The sequence below is a fragment of the Neophocaena asiaeorientalis genome, unplaced genomic scaffold, assembly GCF_003031525.2.
Source record: "Neophocaena asiaeorientalis asiaeorientalis breed wild unplaced genomic scaffold, Neophocaena_asiaeorientalis_V1.1 scaffold256, whole genome shotgun sequence".
In the NCBI taxonomy this organism is placed as follows: Eukaryota; Metazoa; Chordata; class Mammalia; order Artiodactyla; family Phocoenidae; genus Neophocaena; species Neophocaena asiaeorientalis.
In genome coordinates, this window is record NW_020185324.1 from 8,413,278 (window position 1) to 8,433,567 (window position 20,290).

The window sequence follows — 20,290 nt, forward strand, 5'->3', positions numbered from 1 at the left end:
GACCAGTAACCCTCCCTAGCTGAAGCTTCTTGAGGGCAGGTGCTGTCCAATTCACGGCTGGATCCTCAGTGTCTAGCACAGATCCTGAAACATGTTAAGTACTCAGCACATATTTACGAAGTGAAAGGGGAATACAAAAAAAAATCATATGCAATGTGAACTGCCTACAAACTATAACATTTGAAGAGGAAAAGTAACTATGAAACACAGTCCAGCCCCTTCCTGTTGGAAATTCCAAAGAAAGGACGTCAATGGTCCAAATGTTAAAGTTTTCATGCTCAAAGTCTTTAGCCTCGGCACTTCTTTGGGTAGATGGCTCTGTCATCTCAGTTCTGGGTGCTGCTCCTGGTAAAAATGTCATTCCTGCTTTGGGGGTCTTCTTATCACCTGGAATGTTCTCTCTCTAAGTATGTTTTTTATGTCTCTCCTCATAGAAACTCTACACAACCACCTTTTTCAAATACTACCTTCGTCAGTAAGTCTTTCCTGTTTATCCTAGCTGTAAGTAGTTTCTCCATTTTTTGAATGATAAAATATTTTATAAGTAGTTTTTGAAGAGTGTTTCACATTGATTCAATTAAAAAAAAACTAGGGGAAAAAAATGACAGAACGATGCAGACGTGTTTTATGATGAATTCATTTGCCTTCTATGTTGCTCTTTTTATTCATTCTGCCTCAAATATCATTACTAGTCCACAATCCCGTCCCCTCTCCTCATACAAACATTCTTCTTCATACAAATATTCTAAGACCCAGCTAGAGAGGCGCTAAAGGGATGGTGCCTTAGTCATCACAATATTTCTAGCACTTTGCCAGGTATCATAGTGGTTGCTCAACATTTTATGAATACATGTATTTATGTATCTCCTGTATTGGACTGTGACCTCTTTGAGGTCAAGAAATTCCTAATTCAATATGTTCGTACATAGTAGGTATTCAAAATATCTGATCAATGAATAAATGAAGCATATAACTTTCAGGCTAGAAGTAATTGTAGATATTTTAAATCCAACCTCTCTCTTATACAGATGAGGTATAAAGATCAAGCTAAGTTACATATATTTATTCATGGAATCAAGATTTAGGCATAAGTCTTTGGATTCTAGTATACGATGACATTTTTGAATGAATGACTGAATAAATGAACAGATAAATGATTAATCATATTTGAAGACTAAGCTATTAAGCAGTCATCACTGTGACTAGATATTCAGAAATGAAACCTCTGTTTCATGAAAATTTAACAAAACCTGCTGCTGCCAACCTTTTTTTTTTGAATTCTCCTAGGTTGTATGAGGGCCTGATAAGTTATAGGTAATCCATTAAAATAGAAAACAGGAGCATGTCACTTTCAAAATACTGCAGCTGAACCATTAAAAATACTTTTCAATTCCAATAGGCTTTTGCTTAATTAGCAAAATCTTTTACATACAAGTGTTCTATACATTGTGGAGGTGCAAAATTATAAATAATACCATTTATCAACATCACAGGGAGTTAGCGTTTGGGTCTGAAAATCTCAAAGGTATTAAACTAGTACCAGAAATTTCACGAATAAGATAGAAGATCCCTCCTTCCGTCCCTCCCTCCCTGCTAACAGTGACTTTAAGGCAGTGTGACAGCTACTTGAGCATTACCTGTCAATAACAAAGACTTAGCTTGCATCTCTCTGGAACCTTTCATTCCTCTCTCTCCTAAATCACCTATCAAGAAATTGGTAGTTAGGCTGCTAGAGACATCTGGGCTAAAGGGATTCTGAACCAAGTGGTTTTGAAAGGCTGATTATTAACCTTTGGTAAAACACAAATAAGAGAACACAGTAGACAGATTCTCAGCTTCAACAGAGGGAGAGAAGGTCAGGAATACGTGTCTTCGGTAGATTTGATTTTTCTGTACTACTATTAGACATCCTAGATTATTTTTAACCTGATAAAAATAATCACTAATTCTAATGACTTTTGAATCAAATTGAGCCAAGTGAAAAATTCTAGTATACACCTGAGTTTTCCACAAGTACTTTTTAGAGGCATATAAGGAGCTCTAATTTTCCATAGAATTCAGAAGGAATGTTAATACTTTAGGAAGCTTCTATAAATGTTAATCTTCTCAATTCTAGGTACTTCCTAAAGTACATGTGGTGATATCTGCCTCCTGTTGAGCTTTTGAAAGCCATTAGCACAAATCTAATACCTAATATGCAGCACTACAAACACTGACATCATTTCATTACACAGAAATACGCTTCCCAAACTTAAATTCAGAAACATATCTGACCCTAGACAAAACAGGGATATTTGTTCGCAACATTTTACCTTCTCTACCAAAAACTTGCCTTCCTAATTCCAGAGACCTCTTCTCCCAGACCAAAGCACCTCTCATCAATCCAGATAGTTCATTTTAACCCACTTAAGTGAAATTTTCATCAAGTATCTTCTAACAAGGACTTGGTATCTCCTCGCACCCCAAGAGTTACTATCTCTTTGAGCCTCAAAACTTTCAGGAGAAAGAGTTGTAACAGTGTAATTACAGGCAACATGACCAATACTTAGCAGAACAAAGCCCACCCTACCCAACATTCCCCAGATTCTATCAGGTGGTCAGTTACCCTCCAACCTATTTACAATTATGGACCTGTAGAAATTAATGGTAAAAGCAAAATGCCTATAGTTCGCGCTACAGACAGGCAAAGAGAAGATCTTTATTAACCTCTTCTTTTGAAAAGCTCTCTCTCTCTTTAAGGAACATCTCTGGGATAACTTCCTGTAAAAACTGGAAACAAAAATTGAGCCATCTAATTATCACACATCTCCTTCTTTACCCACAACCACTGGTAAACCTACAATCCCATTCATGTGGTGGCAATTCATTTCCAAAGGATAAAAATTAAGAAGAATCACACCTTGCAATTTGGCTTGTTCGTTCTTTTTGATTTATTAAAACTGAGCAGTCACATAATATTCTTGAGAGAGACTTTAAAGCTCTCAATGCTTAAAGAAATTCCCTAAAAAAGATCTTACGCATCTTCTCCATCAAAGAAAGCTTATTATTTTTACTTAAGGATGATATTAGCTTGTAAAACAAATGAACAAAAACCAAATGCTACTAATGAGAGACACTGTAAAATTCCTACTTGAATTACAGTTCAAGATGAAAACTGACAAAACAGAATATTCAAATATTTTTTATATACATCAGAGTTCCAGATTTGGGAAACTTCCAGATATAGGGAAGATATTTCTATTGCTTCAAGAAAGTATTCCATCCAACATGCTTTTCAGGGAAAAAATAGAAAGAAAAAAAAAAGCAATTTACACTTTTTTTCTTCCTTAATTTTACCCTCCTTTCTCTGCCCAAATTGCTAGTTTTCTTCCTCCTTACATCTTGGGATGGATCCGTTTCAAAAACAAATGAAGGGGGCTTCCCTGGTGGCGCAGAGATTGAGAATCTGCCTGCTAATGCAGGGGTCACAGGTTTGAGCCCTGGTCTGGGAGGATCCCACATGCTGCGGAGCAACTAGGCCCGTGAGCCACAACTACTGAGCCTGCGCGTCTGGAGCCTGTGCTCCGCAACAAGAGAGGCCGCGATAGTGAGAGGCCCGTACACCACGATGAAGAGTGGCCCCTGCTTGACACAACTAGAGAAAGCCCTCGCACAGAAACGAAGACCGAACACAGCAAAAGTAAATTAATTAATTAATATAGACTAGGCACTCAATAAATGTTATTAAAAAAAATGAAGGACCATCCCAAGCAAATGAGTTTTGATGATAAATGTTACACACTTTTGTTAAACTAGTGAATAAAAACAGAAAGAGAGCCTTGCTCTCAATGCCTCACACAAACTACACTACACCTTGTTTTCTTGTCTCCATATCACACCTTGCATTAATTTGTAGAGGTCGGTAAATCTGGTCCTATGATTACATAAAAAATAGTCTCATCTTTAAAAGTTTTTAGTTTTAAATTCCCCACTGATAATGAATGGTGTTTGAACCTAAAAAGACTGCTTTAAATAAGCAGAAGCCTTTTGTAAAAATCAACCCAGAAGCAAGTACGGTGGATCCTTGAATAACATGGGTTTGAACAGCATGGGTCCACTTTATACGTGGATTTTTTTCAATAAATACGTATATGTACTGTAAATGTATTTTCTCTTCCTTATGATTTTCTTAATACCATTTCTTTGTTCTACCTTACTTTACTGTAAGAATGTAGTATATAATATATATAACATACAAAATGTGTTAATTGACTACTTATTTTATCCATAGGCTTCTGGTCAATAGCCTGCTACTAGGCTCTTAGTAGTTAAGTTTTGGGGGAATCAAAAGTTATAAGTGAACTTCTGTGTGAAGGGTCAGTGCCCCTAATCCCCACATAATTCAAGGATCAACTGTATAAAAGGATAAAATAGGTTTGATAATAAAGGCTCAGGAAGCAAGTATTTATCCCTCATGATTAGTTACGATTGCTTTGTACATGTGCTCAGACCTTATGAACCTTACACTACTTTAGAATAAGAAAAGCAGCACAGACAAGGCAAAGATTTTCAAGAAGCTGCTCTGTGGAGCTCTGGAGTAAGGAGACTTATTTTTGCATATTTTACATACCAGGCTTCTATAGCTGACCTGCTTTGCCAGTCACTGGGCAAAATGTCAACTTTTACACACACACCTTTCTTGCACCACAAAGGGCTTCCTTAAAACTAAGAATAAACACCAACTGCAACACTTCCTGCAGGCCAGCCCTTCTTTGTACAATATTCTCTAAAGATTCTATGTACTTGAGTCTTTTATTATGCTTTCACCTTACTTTACAAAAATAAGCAAAACGAGCAAAATCAAAGCACAGACACCAATGATAAAAATTTAGGTCAATACAGTTAAAAAATTAAGATAAAGATGAAAAACATCAGGCCTGCACTAAGAGCGAATCATTGTCTCTAATTAAATGATTTGTAAATGTAATTAAAATATAAAATATGGGGCTTCCCTGGTGGCGCAGTGGTTGAGAGTCCGCCTGCTGATGCAGGGGACACGGGTTCGTGCCCCGGTCCGGGAAGATCCCACATGCCGCGGAGCGGCTGCACCCGTGAGCCATGGCCGCTGAGCCTGCGCGTCCGCAGCCTGTGCTCCGCAACGGGAGAGGCCACAACGGTGAGAGGCCCGTGTACCACAAAAAATAAAAAAAAATAAAATATGATAAAAAGCATTTTAGACACTTTATAGTATTTTTTAGAAACTCAATATACATGGTCTAACTTTGGACACTGGACTACAGGAAATGTTTTCAACAATATATTATACATAAACTCCCACTTGCATGTACAATTTAAGATAACAAAGACAGTGACATGATTCCCATCTTGCTCTTTTGCCTTTTGTTTCTGTCATACTCCTGACAAATTATAGAGCCATGACTTCGGTAAGACGGCCTACCCAAGTAGCTCTGCAATGGAATATCATCTCTGTGTCTGCATATAGTTATTTCTAAAAGGGATCCCCTTGCGATCAAAAAAGCAACTCTGTGAGGATGAAGCCCCACGGGAAAGGGGAGCTCTTACCACAGTGTTTAGGTGTTGACACTAGGGCAAAGGAACAGAAGGCCCATGTGCTTCCACCTGGGATCTAGAACCCCTTCCTCTGGGTCTTGGATCAGGAATTTTAAACTTGCCTCAGAACAAATAACTCATTTCCTACCCTCTCAGTATCCTAAGCTGTTAGCTGATTGTGAAGCTTGGACCATCTTGGGTCCTATAGACTGTTATTCATGTTTTGACAACAGTTACAGACAGCTTGCTTTTGTGAGATCCCATGACTTGGTCTTAGACACTTGCCATCCCACGTTAAAATTAAGCTCACTATACTTAAATTTTGTTACTAGTGTATGTCTTAATTTAAAAATACTAGCAAATTTTCTTTTTTTTAATCTTCATTATAGTTACATAAAATGTAAGTCTATGAATAAAATTTAATTAACCAGTATTAAAGAAAATGATTTAAGATTACTAACTTTTGGGGCCACAACGATACCACTCAATTAATTAATATTATAAGAAAATTAACCTTAAAGAGTTAATCTGTATATAATAAGTGTGCTTTTTCTCCCCCCTACTAGAATATGAACAGTATCAGGATAGGTTCGGCAAATGATTCACAGTACCCTTGACCCTGTGCTTTGCACATGATACCCCGCGAGCATGGTAAGGTTGATGAGGACACAGTTACATGACGGGAAAAGAGGAAGAAGAAAGAAGAAATAGTGGCTACCATTTATTGAGCAGTTGTTACATTGTAAATACTGTCCTAGGCCCTTTTCATACGTTAATACTTAATTCTCAGAAAACCCAGGGTGGTAGTTATCTTACACACAAGGGAAAGCAAAAGAAGGAAAGGAAGAGAGAAGAGGAAGAAAGGAACAAAGGAGGAAGTGATATGGCTCAACACTGTTTTCCGGTGACAAAACAAAGCAGAGAGAATGACTCCTCTGTGGGTAATGGCAGATTCCGTATTGGGAGAAAACCTTCTGACTTGCAATCCAGTGCTCTTTTAGTTTTCAACAGTGATCTTAACGATGAGTTATTAAAAGAAATCTGGAAAGTCTAAAAGGCAACTTCCTGCTTAGAACCAACAACTGAAATAGGAGAGACAGTGTGGGATCCTGAAAACGCTAACCATTGAGTCCAGAGGATGACTATCATAAGAAGACTTGGGTTCAGCATTGCATTCAACAGTGCCTACCAGATAAAAATATAATTGCACGCTTGAAATCCCAGTGCACATACAAATGAAACAAAACCTGGTCGCACATTTTTGCCACCGTAATTCCAACAGGAATAGCTAAGAATTTTAGGTGAAAATCTTGAAAGTATACTGTTAGTTTTTAAACAACAGCAATCCATCTGGTTAAATTACAAACTATTTCATAAGGCCACATTTGTGTCAGGAAGATGCACTTTACACTTTGGACTTTTCCACCTCTCAGAAAATCGATTTCTTCCTTTGTCCTTGCAGGATTGTCAGAGAGACACATGCTACCTGATACGCTTTTTCTTTCAGCACCTATTCTCTAGCTATCTACTGTCATTTCTGACAGAACAACAACATTTGGGTATGTAATACAGTAAATTGTTAGGGGGCAAAACACTTTGCCCAGTGAAGTTGTAGCTGAAGTACAACTGCAGTAACACGAATGGATATAATCCTCAGTTGTGTGGTCTCTTTTAAGAACCAGGATGACTGTTCTTATAGCAGAGATCTAGTCCATTAGAATCTCAACGACTGGGAAAGTGGGTTAGGACTGCATAACTTGATAATATATGTGACTGTTATATTGAATAGTGGGACTCTTTATTTGTGAATTGAGATTATTAACAGTAATGGTGATAATAAATACACCACTGCTTTAATAAACATGCTATTTGCCATAACATAAACACTTGCAAAATCTTCAACAGATGTGCTCAAAACCAACTTGCAAAACAAATAAACCACCACCTACTGTTAAAGGGTAGTTTGAATATTTCAAAAGCAACAACTTAATAAAGATTAAGGCGTCTAATAAGCTTTCATGTTTTTTTTTAACAAAAAAGCTTTCAAGAGTCAATCAGAGACACCAAGGAAGAGCAAAGTCATGCTCAAATGTGCTATGTGAAGTATGGTAATAAATACATGTAAGGGAGGTGGATTTTAATATTAATAACAAATTCTGTTTTCTCACCAATGACTGCCTGTGAGGCACATTCTTAAGTCGACTTGTGTGGCTATGGCTATTTGTCAAAACTTGCTTCATCATTTATAGTCTCAGAGTTCTTTTCCTTTTAGCTCAGTGTTGTGATAGAATCAATACAAATCTGCTCTTAAAATATCTGTCTCTGACCTGTGTTTGTTTTAAGCTGCATCATTCATAATGGTGATGGATAGGTTATGCTATTCCTCTTTGCCTGCACAAAGCACCACAGCATAAAAAGTGCATATATTTTATTCTCAAGGTCAGGAGAAAATTAATGGATAAAGAGCTAGATAAAAATGGAGTTCAAGCTGAACGGTCTGAGTATGTTCTACAGGGTACAGACCAGGCAGGCAGTACAAAGCCCATTACACTTAAACACTCTTGAAGCATTTCAGAAGTAGAATCGTTTCCACAGGCTAACACATACAAGCACCAAGCTCTCTCATAAAAGCACCGAGCTGCCACAGAGAGCCCACAGGAATGCACAAAGTGCTCCTTTCCTGGGTTCCCATGGCATACTCCATCTATCAATTTTTACCTTGAGCAATAAGCCCATTTGTGTTTATCGCTAGAGTTGAACAAGATACGCTTTCTTGTCATTAGTAAACTTCTCTTTTAAAGGCTTTTTCCTCCTAATACTCTCTACTGCTCCTCTCCAACTTTGCCTGGCGAATACACAAGGGTGGTAGGTCTCAGTGAAGGGGCAGTGTTAGCTGGTTCCAACAAGAGCAAAGCTTTATAGTGAACAGTTACACTCTACTTTCTAGAATATTCCACTGCAGACATCTAAATGGCAGCAAATTAAGCAGGAATTAAGGGGGGAAAAGCTGAGAATTCTAAAATCTGGCATGAAGGACATCATAAAAATCATCCATGAGGACGATTACAGCTTATAATATCTATACATAAACATACCAAAAAAAAGCATTTTGCAGAGCGAAGCAACTCAAAACCAGTGGTTTTCTTCACATACCTTGCTGAGAAGAAGGGTATCGCCTTTCTGATGGAATAACAATTAAGCAAAGTCATGGTGGAATTTATTTTTTAAATCTCAGTTTTAGATTTAGAAAACCAGGATGTGATGAATAGATAGTGAATTTTTCCCCCTTTTGTTTGCTTTGTTTTGTTTTAAGGGAAACTCATAGTAACAGCTGTGATTCGCCCCTACAGTAAAGTCTGTGGAACTGTATAAATAAACTGCTTCTGGAAGCTGAGGAAATTGCCCATTATCTCCGAGAGCATGCTCTGATAAGAGTCTATCAACACAAAGCTAAAACTCATCCCGAGCATCTAGAGAGGAGTTTCTGGTGACAGCTCTTGGTTATGGTCTCTTTCAGGCTGATTATGTGGCACCAGAAAATTATGTGAAAAAGCTAAAGTTAGGAAAGAACTAAAGTTGGTGGAACCAAAAATAACGTGTTCAGTGGTGATACAGAAACTAAACCCAAAAGTCAACAACTCTGACATTGCAATGCAAAATGCTTTTTTTCACATAATTTATAAACAGATACGAGTAGTATTCTGTGAGTTCTCTTACTAAATATAATAGGCAAGTTCTGGATGTCAATAAAACTGGATTAAACTCTTCAGTTAGCCACAAATCAGGTGTGGCTCTGACCCAGAATTTAATTTTACAAATAAAGAAACTGAAGCAAAAAGATTAAGAGTCAGGAGAGAATCTTTAAGAGCGCCTCCACCCTAACAAAAAACAAAACCAAACCCTCCCCAAAATCTTCTATGATGTTCTCTTAACACAAAAAGTCCTAGGTTTATGATCTGAGGAGAGAGGTGTTTACTTGTTAATTGTTTGCCTGTTAATATAGCATTGTAGAAATAAGACTTTCTGCCCTGCATCCACAGGGCAGTCACATACATGAAATGGCTTCAGGGAATTTCCTCATTTAGGGAAAAAGCAATTATGAGGAATTTGCAAGGACTATAAAAATATTTTAGAATAGTAATAAAAGGCTGAAATGAAGAACAATGGTCTAAAGCTACAAAGAGAAGAAATTATGATTAAACATCATAAAAAATTCTGCAAGGGGAGTTAACAGAATAACCGCTCAGAGAGATAACTTGAGTCATCTTCGTTAGAGGCATTCAGTAATAGATCAGGTAACAACCTAGTAGGAAGTCTAGAGAAGCCCCTTCTGAATTACATGTGTACTGCCTGGCTTGAAAAAAATACGTAAAGGACAATATAGCAACATTCCCACCATCAAAAGAATGAAGAAAAAGTTCAATTTCTGGGGTTTTAGGAGATTGGGGAGACCCCGAATCATCTCATACAAAGCTACAGGCCTTCTACAAAAGTCAGTTCATTCTGGGTCCATGGCAATCAGCCAGATAAATCCCATTAATAATAAAAATGGCTTAAAGCCAGACTGAATGCATTTTTTCTCAATTCAGAATAGATGGAGCCATCTTTTCTTGACTATTAACCGTATCTCTAACCTTCATGAAAATTGCCTTTGTTTTACTTTCTCTACCTGTAACATGGAAACGATAAAAGCTCTTCTCTTTCCCTAAAAGATACTGCATAATTTGTATCACATAAGTAAAAAGCATTAGTAGGAGTATTTATGAAACGCTGCTACTAATTCTGCACTTTTCACTTATGCAAAACATTTTGTAACTACTGTTCAATATTATGACTACAATATGAATGAGGTTAATATTTACATTTTGTTTGCATTTCAATTCTAGTAGAATGATTTTAGAATTCATGCGTGCATAAACTTGGCAGAAAATAATCTCTCTAATGAATATTTTACATTTCATTTAGGGACAAGTATGGTAATACTAAGAGATACTGCTGAGGACAAGCTATACCATCTACCTTTTAGTCTTTCTCATTGAAACCTGTCTCAGCTCACCTCAAGAGAAGACTAGAAGAAAGCAGTAGTCACTTCATATAATCGCCAAAATCATCCTGATCAAAATATTCATAATTGGTAGTAGCCTACAATAAAAAAAGCTCTATTGGCATTGTCAATCGAGAAGCACACATTTCTCAGAAGTGTCGCTTTAAGGTAATCAATTTGGACATTATCTACTATTACAGCTGTTACAATGCTGACCTCCCTCCTCCAATAGATTTATCTGGACACATTAGTTCATGATGACAATATTCAGAGGACCCTAAAAACTGCCTTAACAGTTTCAATAATGAATTAAATAATATCAAAGGACATCAAATAATAGAATGTCCATTAAAGCGTTATAATCTTGGCAGTTTGAAAGCACCAAGGGAACACTCAATTTATTAGGTGTTTTTACACAGCAAAAGGAAGGCTAATATCTGAGAGAAGAAATATCTTTCTTAAACTTTCCAGATATTTTGTTATTACTCTTAGAGCTCAAGGCACAGTTTCCTGTGGGTTCTTTTCATTTTTCTCCACTCAGTGAAATGAATATCCATTTTCACCAGACTTCCATTCTTCCCCCAGAGCTATTAAAACTCAATTGCTCAATTAATTGCCAATCTCATTTAAATGACTCACTGCTGAACTCCAAACAACTTCATATAAAATGAAGGGATATGCTGACTTTTCATAAGTAGTTACAACTTTAAAAATAAATTTTAAAAAGATGAATGTGCATGTCCAAGAGAGGAATGACCTTTATTAATTAGAAAATCAATATTATATAAATAAAGTAAAAGAGAATTAATACAGCATTGGCAATAAAGTCATGGGGATAATCTGGTCAACTATTTTATTAAAGTGATGCAATCAGATCACACATCAGATATAACAATGGTTACTGTACTCTAAGAATACCTGTTCCATTGTTCAGATCGCAAACAGGTAGAAAATCTCTAACTCTGAACTTAATAAGGTGAAGTTTTAAAGTCTGTGTTTCCACTATAGGTCTCATTTACCAAGAGTGAGCTAGATTTTTCCTGACGGTAACTCACAATGCACGTGTACATGAGGAAGAATGAAAGAATATGATTATATATTTGCATATGTCAAGCAAGGCCTGACTAAATTTAATTCACAGAATCAGCAAACTCAATTTTGACATACTCCTATACTTTCTCCTCACTCCCTAATACCTTGCCTCAAAGTTTCATAGAAAAAGCAGTGATTTAATTCTAAGAGCATAGCAAATTCATTAAATAGTTCTGTATTGACCAACCAACATGCACATTCATGTTATACTGGTGAACTCCTTTGGTCTGCTGTTCTCTCTTAATTCTTTAAAATAAATTGCAGGTCAATAAGCATCACTTATGCCTCTGTCCTTTTCCACACCCTAGCTACCTTTATCAGACGATAATTTCAATCTGGACTGATGTCCCTAAAAATGTTGCTGCAGAGAAGACAATGTGCTTATTTTGTGAGCAGCGAAGAAGTGTTTAAGCCCACAAAATTTCCATGAAGATGTAAGAAAAGTGAGTAAGCATACCTTATGCTCAAGAATAATTTACAAAGGGAAAAAGTAACTGCCCAGGTTTTCAAAAGGAGTTTAAGTTGCAAAAACAAATAGAAAATGGTTGCAATAAATGTAGTGATTCTAAGTTGTACTTTCACTAAAATTTATTAACTACAGTGGCCCTTGAACAATGTGGGGATTAGGGGCCCTGATCCTCTGGGCAGTCGAGAATCCATGAATAACTTATAGTCACCCCTCTGTATATGTGATTCCTCTGTATCCACGTAACCACTGTTCCCTGGATCCTGTATTATTGTACTAACATGCTCTAAGCACTGTGCTAGGTACTAAGGAAGCAAAGACCAGCTAGGGATGGTTCCTCACAAGGCTGAGCTTTGGGTGTAGTTCTGCTAAACAGGAAAAGTGCTGCAGAGATTTTAGAAATGATTTGTGTCAGTTTATATTTACAAATGAGATATCCCCAATAGCCTTTTAATCCCCCAGTGTTGTAATGGATAGTATTTAGTATGCATGAAGCTCGGAGAATAAATAATGTTTGCACAAACTATTTATCTATCCTTCTAATACCCATCCTGAAATGTTGGAAGATTACTGAAGGTTTTTCAAATTTCCTCTTAAATATAATGTGCACACTTTCCAACCAACTGTTGGCACATAACACCTGCAGCAATTCTTGATTCTATCATGTTTGTAAAATGTAATGTCAGTATCTATAATAACTATAAACACATGATATGAAGTTCTGTTACAGGGTCACTTCCAAATTACTAGACTAATTCTGCATTTCAAGCAGCCTTCAGAAATAGACTCATCCTGATATCTGCAGGGGGAAATGATGGTGGCTTTATGCTCATGGTTTCAAACTTTAATAATTATCTATTAGACTTGATGTTCTTTTTGATGTTTTCTAAAATTTCACATTTTAAATGTTTCCTAATATTGTGAAGTCAAAATCAAGAGAGTTTCCATAGATTGAGGCCATAATAATCAAATTAGGGTTATGCGTGATTCTGTTTTTGTGTCTAGGTAACTAGATACAAGTATAGGAATATTTTGGTGTTAGATAAATATCTATAGCAAGGCTAATACAGCAACAAAATGATCCATATTTTCACACCCATGTTGCTTTCCTGAGCATCTCTGATTGCATGTTTCACAGACAGAGAGAAACTCAAAAGAAATTATTTCCCACCACCAAATCTCCACAAATATATGCTATTCTTTGAAGGCCCAATCTCAGTATATGCCACTCCATCAAACCAGTAAGCCAACCTAAAAAGTACCTTCAGTGACTATTTTTCCTTAGTGGCCATATCCAGTTGCTGTTGATGCTAACTTTTGAGTTACCCCATCTCTCCTCTTCATCCCCACTGTTACTAGACTAGTCTAAGCCCTCATCATTTACTGTCTATTTTAACTTCAGTACTGAACTCATCCCATCCATTCTCCCTCCACACTGCAGTGAGGGCCATCTTTCAAAACTGCAAGGATTTTACTAGGCTTTTCCCTAGTAAAAGCCTTTGGAATAATTTTCCTTCAAAGGTTAATCCCCAACGTCCCTTACTTTCCTTTTTCCACTTTCCCCAACATGACTTGAATTCCAGAATACCAGCTACTTTAGAGCTCTGTGAATACACCACATTGCTTTAGTGTATGTCATTCTCTCTGCCAGGGGTACCTTTAATTCTTGTCTGCATAGAGAACTCCAAAGGATCCTTCATATCTCAGCTTAAGTGTTATTTCCTCTTAAAAGCTTCCTTAACTTCGTATTGATAAATAGATTGAGGATCTCCTGTCTACATTCTGGAAGCACTGTCAAAATATCTTTGTCATTCTACTTTTTTTTTTTTGCGGTATGCAGGCCTCTCACTGTTGTGGCCTCTCACGTTGCAGAGCACAGGCTCCAGACGCGCAGGCCCAGCGGCCATGGCTCACGGGCCTAGCCACTCCGCGACGTGTGGGATCCTCCCAGACCGAGGCACGAACCCGTGTCCCCTGCATCAGCAGGCGGACTCTCAACCACTGCGCCACCGGGGAAGCCCTGTGCTCTATTTTCCATCCCCAAGTGCCATTTACAATGTCTTTGCACATGGTAATTATTTAATAAAATACTGAGCTAAACAGAATTACCACGTAATTCTTCTCCACTCAATATTTTGAGTAAAAGGCAAGAATTACTTTCAAATAATATGGTATTAGTCTTTATAACATCAGTTTCTCCCAGGTAATATCCTCTGCTTGTACTGTGTTGTAGTACTTTCTGCTGTGGATCTCAACTTATAAACTTATTAAACTGGATTTGTAAATATTGTGAAAGTGCTTTAGAATAAAGATGATACATTTGTCACCTCTGCATGTCCAGCACCGACACGGTTTTTAGAAGTTGCACAATAAATGCTTGTGGAAGGGAAGAAAGAAGGAAAAAAGAATGCAGTAAGAACTTCCAATGAACTTAACTATAGAGAGTATTTCATACAACACATGTTTGACTTCCCAAGGGTCATGCTATGTAAACCAAACCTTCACTTGCTGACTTTGAGGTGGTTTCGGTTGTTTAGATCTCAGTGAGATGTAGATCTTACTTTTAACATGGATTAAAACAAAGGGAGGCATTACAGGGTGGTGCTCCCTTTTTATCTGTCAACTATATAATAGGAAAAAATGAGGTCAATTTGCCTAAAAAGCATCTAATTGTAGTTAATACTCAATAAATAATTGTTAAGTGAATTGATTAATGTAAACAATCAGTAACATTTTCAACAGCATACAAAATATTATCTATAATGAATGTGATATATTTATTTTGATATATTTGTTGATAATTGAAATTTATATATTTGGACTTATGTATATATTCTCTAGCGACAAGGAAATAAATATATACAACACTGTTAGATAAAATGCAATTTTCTCTTAAAATATTAGGGTGCTATTTAAAATTAAAGGTTTAAATTGAGAAATAATTTAATTACTGAAATAAAGTTTTGCTTAGAACTACAGAAACAGATTTTGCAGAGCTCTCCTTGTCAGTTGACAGAATTCAGCTCATATATGGTTTCAATCAACACAGCAGCACTCAAGTATCATTCAAGAGTTAATTCACGGGCTTCCCTGGTGGCGCAGGGGTTGAGAGTCCGCCTGCCAATGCAGGGGACACGGGTTCGTGCCCCGGTCCGGGAAGATCCCACATGCCGTGGAGCGGCCGGGCCCGTGAGCCATGGCCACTGAGCCTGCGTGTCCGGAGCCTGTGCTCCGCAACGGGAGAGGCCACAACAGTGAGAGGCCCGCGTACCGCAAAAAAAAAAAAAAAAGAGTTAATTCACTTTAAAAATGGGCAGTTCAGCTCTTTCTCAAGAGCTTCTGAAAGTGGCCACACTATTTAAAATTCTTAAACAACATAATTGTGGAACTGCATTTTATTGGTATTATGCTATTATAAATTTTAAGAAATATCATATGCTTATGCTATTTGTACCTGGAAGAAAAAAGAGCAAATATAAAGTCAAATCTTTGCAAAACAGAGTAATTTTCTACCTCTTTTTGTCCCCTGAAAATACAAGACAGTCCTATGTTGCAACAGTTCTAAAGTATTCAACAAACAGAAATGAACCTGAATCCATGATGAGATGGCATATTATGTGCCAGCATAACAAGGAATATTAGAAAAATATTGGTTCTACAGGACCCAAGTTCTCCTCCGAGATGTCACTTTGTATGGGTAGATCATAGTTTAGATGTCCTAAATATCTTATAATCTGTGAGGAAACTGATTTCAAAATTCAATTAATAATAATTTGAATAATAAACCATGGCAAGGAAACAAGAGCAAAAGGGATACTGCTATGATATAATACCTTATAAAATCATTTGAGAGACAGAACAGCATTTCTTTTAAAATGCAGAGGTGTTGCTTAACTAAAGCTTCTAAATGATTACCCGTTTTAACTTTTCCATGGATTATTCTTTATGAATCACAAGAACATATTCTTTAAAAAATATTTTTATAATATAAAATACGAAAATATTTTTTAAAAAAAGAAAGGTAATAGAAGTAATATGCACAAAATTTCAAAGCTGAAATTTTGCTAAATGTGTGTCCCATATCAGACAAAGATTCTTTGTGTCAAGATATGACCAACCAATAAGTGGCAACAGGGATTATTCATTCACTCCACATTCATTCATTCATACTGACATTTGTTGATCACATGTTCATGCCAACCATTTTAATAAGTATTAGGCAACAAAAGGCCAAGATACCCACTATACCTGCCATAAAGAACTAAAGCTCTGGAGGAACAGAGGAAAACATATATAGTTTCAGACTGAAATACATTAATGGAATATAAGTTATTTTTATAAAGGTATTATCAGATCAAAGTAGGGTATTGACCATATCTGCTAAAGGCAACAGGAAGTTTTAAAAAGAGGCTTCAAACACTTGGGTGGTGATAAACAGGAAAGATTTGCCAGATGGTGAAAGGGAGACCAGGGAATAAAGTGGAAGGAATACCATGTGGACATACACATTGGGAGAAATAGAGGATATTTACTGGGACTAGACAGCATTCATGATGGGAAAAACTGTTGGTGGGGTGGGTGGGAGCCCAGAGGCCGTGCTGAACACTTTGCTCCTCACCGGACTGGTAAATCATCAGAGGTGTGTAAACTAGGCAGAGACATAATCAGATTTCACTCCTGTGTGGTAGTCATGAACATTTAGCACTGTTTGAGGGAGTTAAAGTGCTCTTAAGCCATTCCACAAATGTGGAAAAAGAAGGTCACTGTAAAGGGGGAAATACATATCTATTAAAAACAAATGTGTCCTGATAATGGCAGGTATTAAGACAGAATATGTGAAATTTACCAAATATTTATGGTAAAAGTGTTATCGGTAGCAGTAGATACGAGAAAAGAGAACACAGGCTTGCCTTTGGAAAAACAAAGGAATAAGATAATATGCAAAAAAGCAATAAGCACTGGACTTGAGATAACTGACAAATGAAGACAGATTTGAAGTAATACATGACTTTAAAACACTGAAGCAATAATAAGAAAATAGCTTATAACAGAACAGCACAATCACCTGAATTAATAGACATGAAAAGAAAAATGATAGAGATTAAGTTTCTCTTGTACAATATTGACGCAAGATATTCTTTAGTTTTAAATGTTATGCTGCTAGAGAGGAACCAAGATGGTAGAGTAGAGGACGTGCTCTCACTCCCTCTTGCGAAAACACCAGAATCACAAGTAGCTGCTGGACAATCATCGACAGGAAGACACTGGAACTCACGAAAAAAGATACCCCACATCCAAAGACAAAGGAGAAGCCACAATGAGATGGTAGGAGGGGGGGCACAATCACAGTAAAATCAAATCCCATAACTGCTGGGTGGGTGACTCACAGACTGGAGAACGCTTATACCACAGAAGTCCACCCACTGGAGTGAAGGTTCTGAGCCCCACATCAGGCTTCCCAACCTGGGGGTCCGGCAACGGGAGGAGGAATTCCTAGAGAATCAGACTTTGAAGCCTACTGGGAATTGATTGCAGGACTTCGACAGGACTGGGGAAAACACAGACTCCACTCTTGGAGGGCACACACAAAGTAGTGTGTGCATCAGGACCCAGGGGAAGGAGCAGTGACCCAGGGGAGACTGAACCAGACCTACCTGCTAGTGTTAGAGGGTCTCCTTCAGAGGTGGGGGGTGGCTGTGGCTCACTCTGGGGACAAAGACATGGGCAGCAGAAGTTCTGGGAAGTACTCCTTGGAGTGAGCCCTCCCAGGGTCTGCCATTAGCCCCAGCAAAGAGCCCAGGTAGGCTCCAGTGTTGGGTTGCCTCAGGCCAAACAACCAGCAGGGAGGGAACCCAGCTCCACCCATCAGCAGTCAAGCTGATTAAAGTTTTACTGAGCTCTGCCCACCAGAGCGACACCCAGATCTACCCACCACCTGTCCCTCCCATCAAGCCTCTTACATAGCCTCATCCACCAGAAGGCAGACAGCAGAAGCAAGAAGAACTACAATCCTGTAGCCTGTGGAAAAAAAACCACATTCACGGAAATATAGACAAGATGAAAAGGCAGACAGCTATGTACCAGATGAAGGAACAAGACAAAACCCCAGAAAAACAACTAAATGAAGTGGAGACAGGCAACCTTCCAGAAAAAGAATTCAGAATAATGATAAGGAAATCAACAGTAACAAAATAATAGTGGGGGACTTTAACGCCTCACTTACACCAATGGACAGATCATCCAAACAGAAATTAATAAGGAAACACAAGTTTTAAGTGACAGAATAGAACAGATAGATTTAATTGATATGCATAGGACATGCCATCCAAAAACAGCAGATTACACTTTCTTCTCCAGTACGCATGGAACATTCTCCAGGATAGATCACATCTTGGGTCACAAATCAAGCCTCAGTAAATTTAAGAAAATCGAAATCATATCAAGCGTCTTTTCTGGCCACAGCGCTATGAGATTAGAAATGAATTACAGGGAACAAAAACTAAATAACACAAACGCGTGGAGGCTAAAAAATACGTTACTAAATAACCAAGAAATCACTGAAGAAATCAAAGAGGAAATCAAAAAATACCTAGAGACAAATGACAATGAAAACACGACGATCCAAAACCTATGGGATGCAGCAAAAGCAGTTCTAAGAGGGAAGTTTATAGCTATACAAGCCTACCTCAAGAAACAAGAAAAATCTCAGTAAACAATCTAACCTTACACCTAAAGGAACTAGAGAAAGAAGAACAAACAAAACCCAAAGATAGCAGAAGGAAAGAAATCATAAATCTGGACAAGATGAAAAGACAACCCTCAGAATGGGAGAAAATATTTGCAAACAAATCAACGGACAAAGGATTAATCTCCAAAATATATAAACAGCTCATGCAGCTCAGTATTAAAGAAACAAACAACCCAATCCAAAAATGGGCAGAAGACCTAAATAGACATCTCTCCAAAGAAGACATACAGATGGCCAAGAAGCACATGAAAAGCTGCTCAACATCACTAATTATTAGAGAAATGCAAATCAAAACTACAATGAGGTGTCACCTCACACCAGTTAGAATGGGCGTCATCAGAAAATCTACAAACAATAAATGCTGGAGAGGGTGTGGAGAAAAGGGAACCCTCTTGCAGTGTTGGTAGGAATGTAAATTGATACAGCCACTATGGAGAACAGTATGGAGGTTCCTTAAAAAACTAAGAATAGAATTAACATATGATCCAGCAGTCCCACTACTGGGCATATACCCAGAGAAAACCAAAATTGAAAAGAAAACATGCATCCCAGTGTTCATTGCAGCACTATTTACAATAGCCAGGTCACGGAAGCAACCTAAATGTCCACTGACAAACGAATGGATAAAGAAGATGTGGTACATATATATAATGGAATATTACTCAGCCATAAAAAGGAACAAAATTGAGTCATTTGTTGAGACATGGGTGGATCTAAAGACTGTCATACAGAGTGAAGGAAGTCAGAAAGAGAAAAACAAATATCGTATATTAACGCATGTATGTGGAACCTAGAAAAATGGTACAGATGAACCGGTTTGCAAGGCAGAAGTTGAGACACAGATGTAGAGAAGAGACGTATGGACACCAAGGGGGGAAAACCACAGTGGGGTGGGGATGGTGGTGTGCTGAATTGGGCGATTGGGATTGACATGTATACACTGATGTGTATAAAATTGATGACTAATAAGAACCTGCAGTATAAACAAACAAACAAACAAGACAACTAATACTAAACTTTCTTTGGGTTATTTGTATGGAAATATATTAATATAAATGTTTCAGACATTACATGAAATTTCTAAAACTCTTATATGTTCTGGTATAATGTTGTAAGTCATTATTCTAGTTATTACTTTAAAATGTATATCTCAGAAATAACTAAATTTCCTTGTCAATTGCATTATTATGAACTTTCATCAAATCTTTAACCGTCGTCATTTTTAAGTCTGTTGTCATTTACAGATAGTTCTGGGTGTACTCTGATGCTTTTGCAAAAATGTTCCTATAAAAGGGTTTCATCTTCAAGGAATTCACGGAAAAGACTCTGACAAGTACAGGTTTCTGGTAACTGACTATACTGCTGAACTGAATGAGTAAGCATTTTCAGA

General features: G+C 37.5%; 1 protein-coding gene across 8 annotated transcripts in view; it reads right to left on the minus strand.

Moving 5' to 3' along the window:
• PTPRD (protein tyrosine phosphatase receptor type D) overlaps positions 1-20,290 on the minus strand; it is a 1,004,024-nt gene that overhangs the window by 246,745 nt on the left and 736,989 nt on the right. The window lies entirely within an intron of this gene.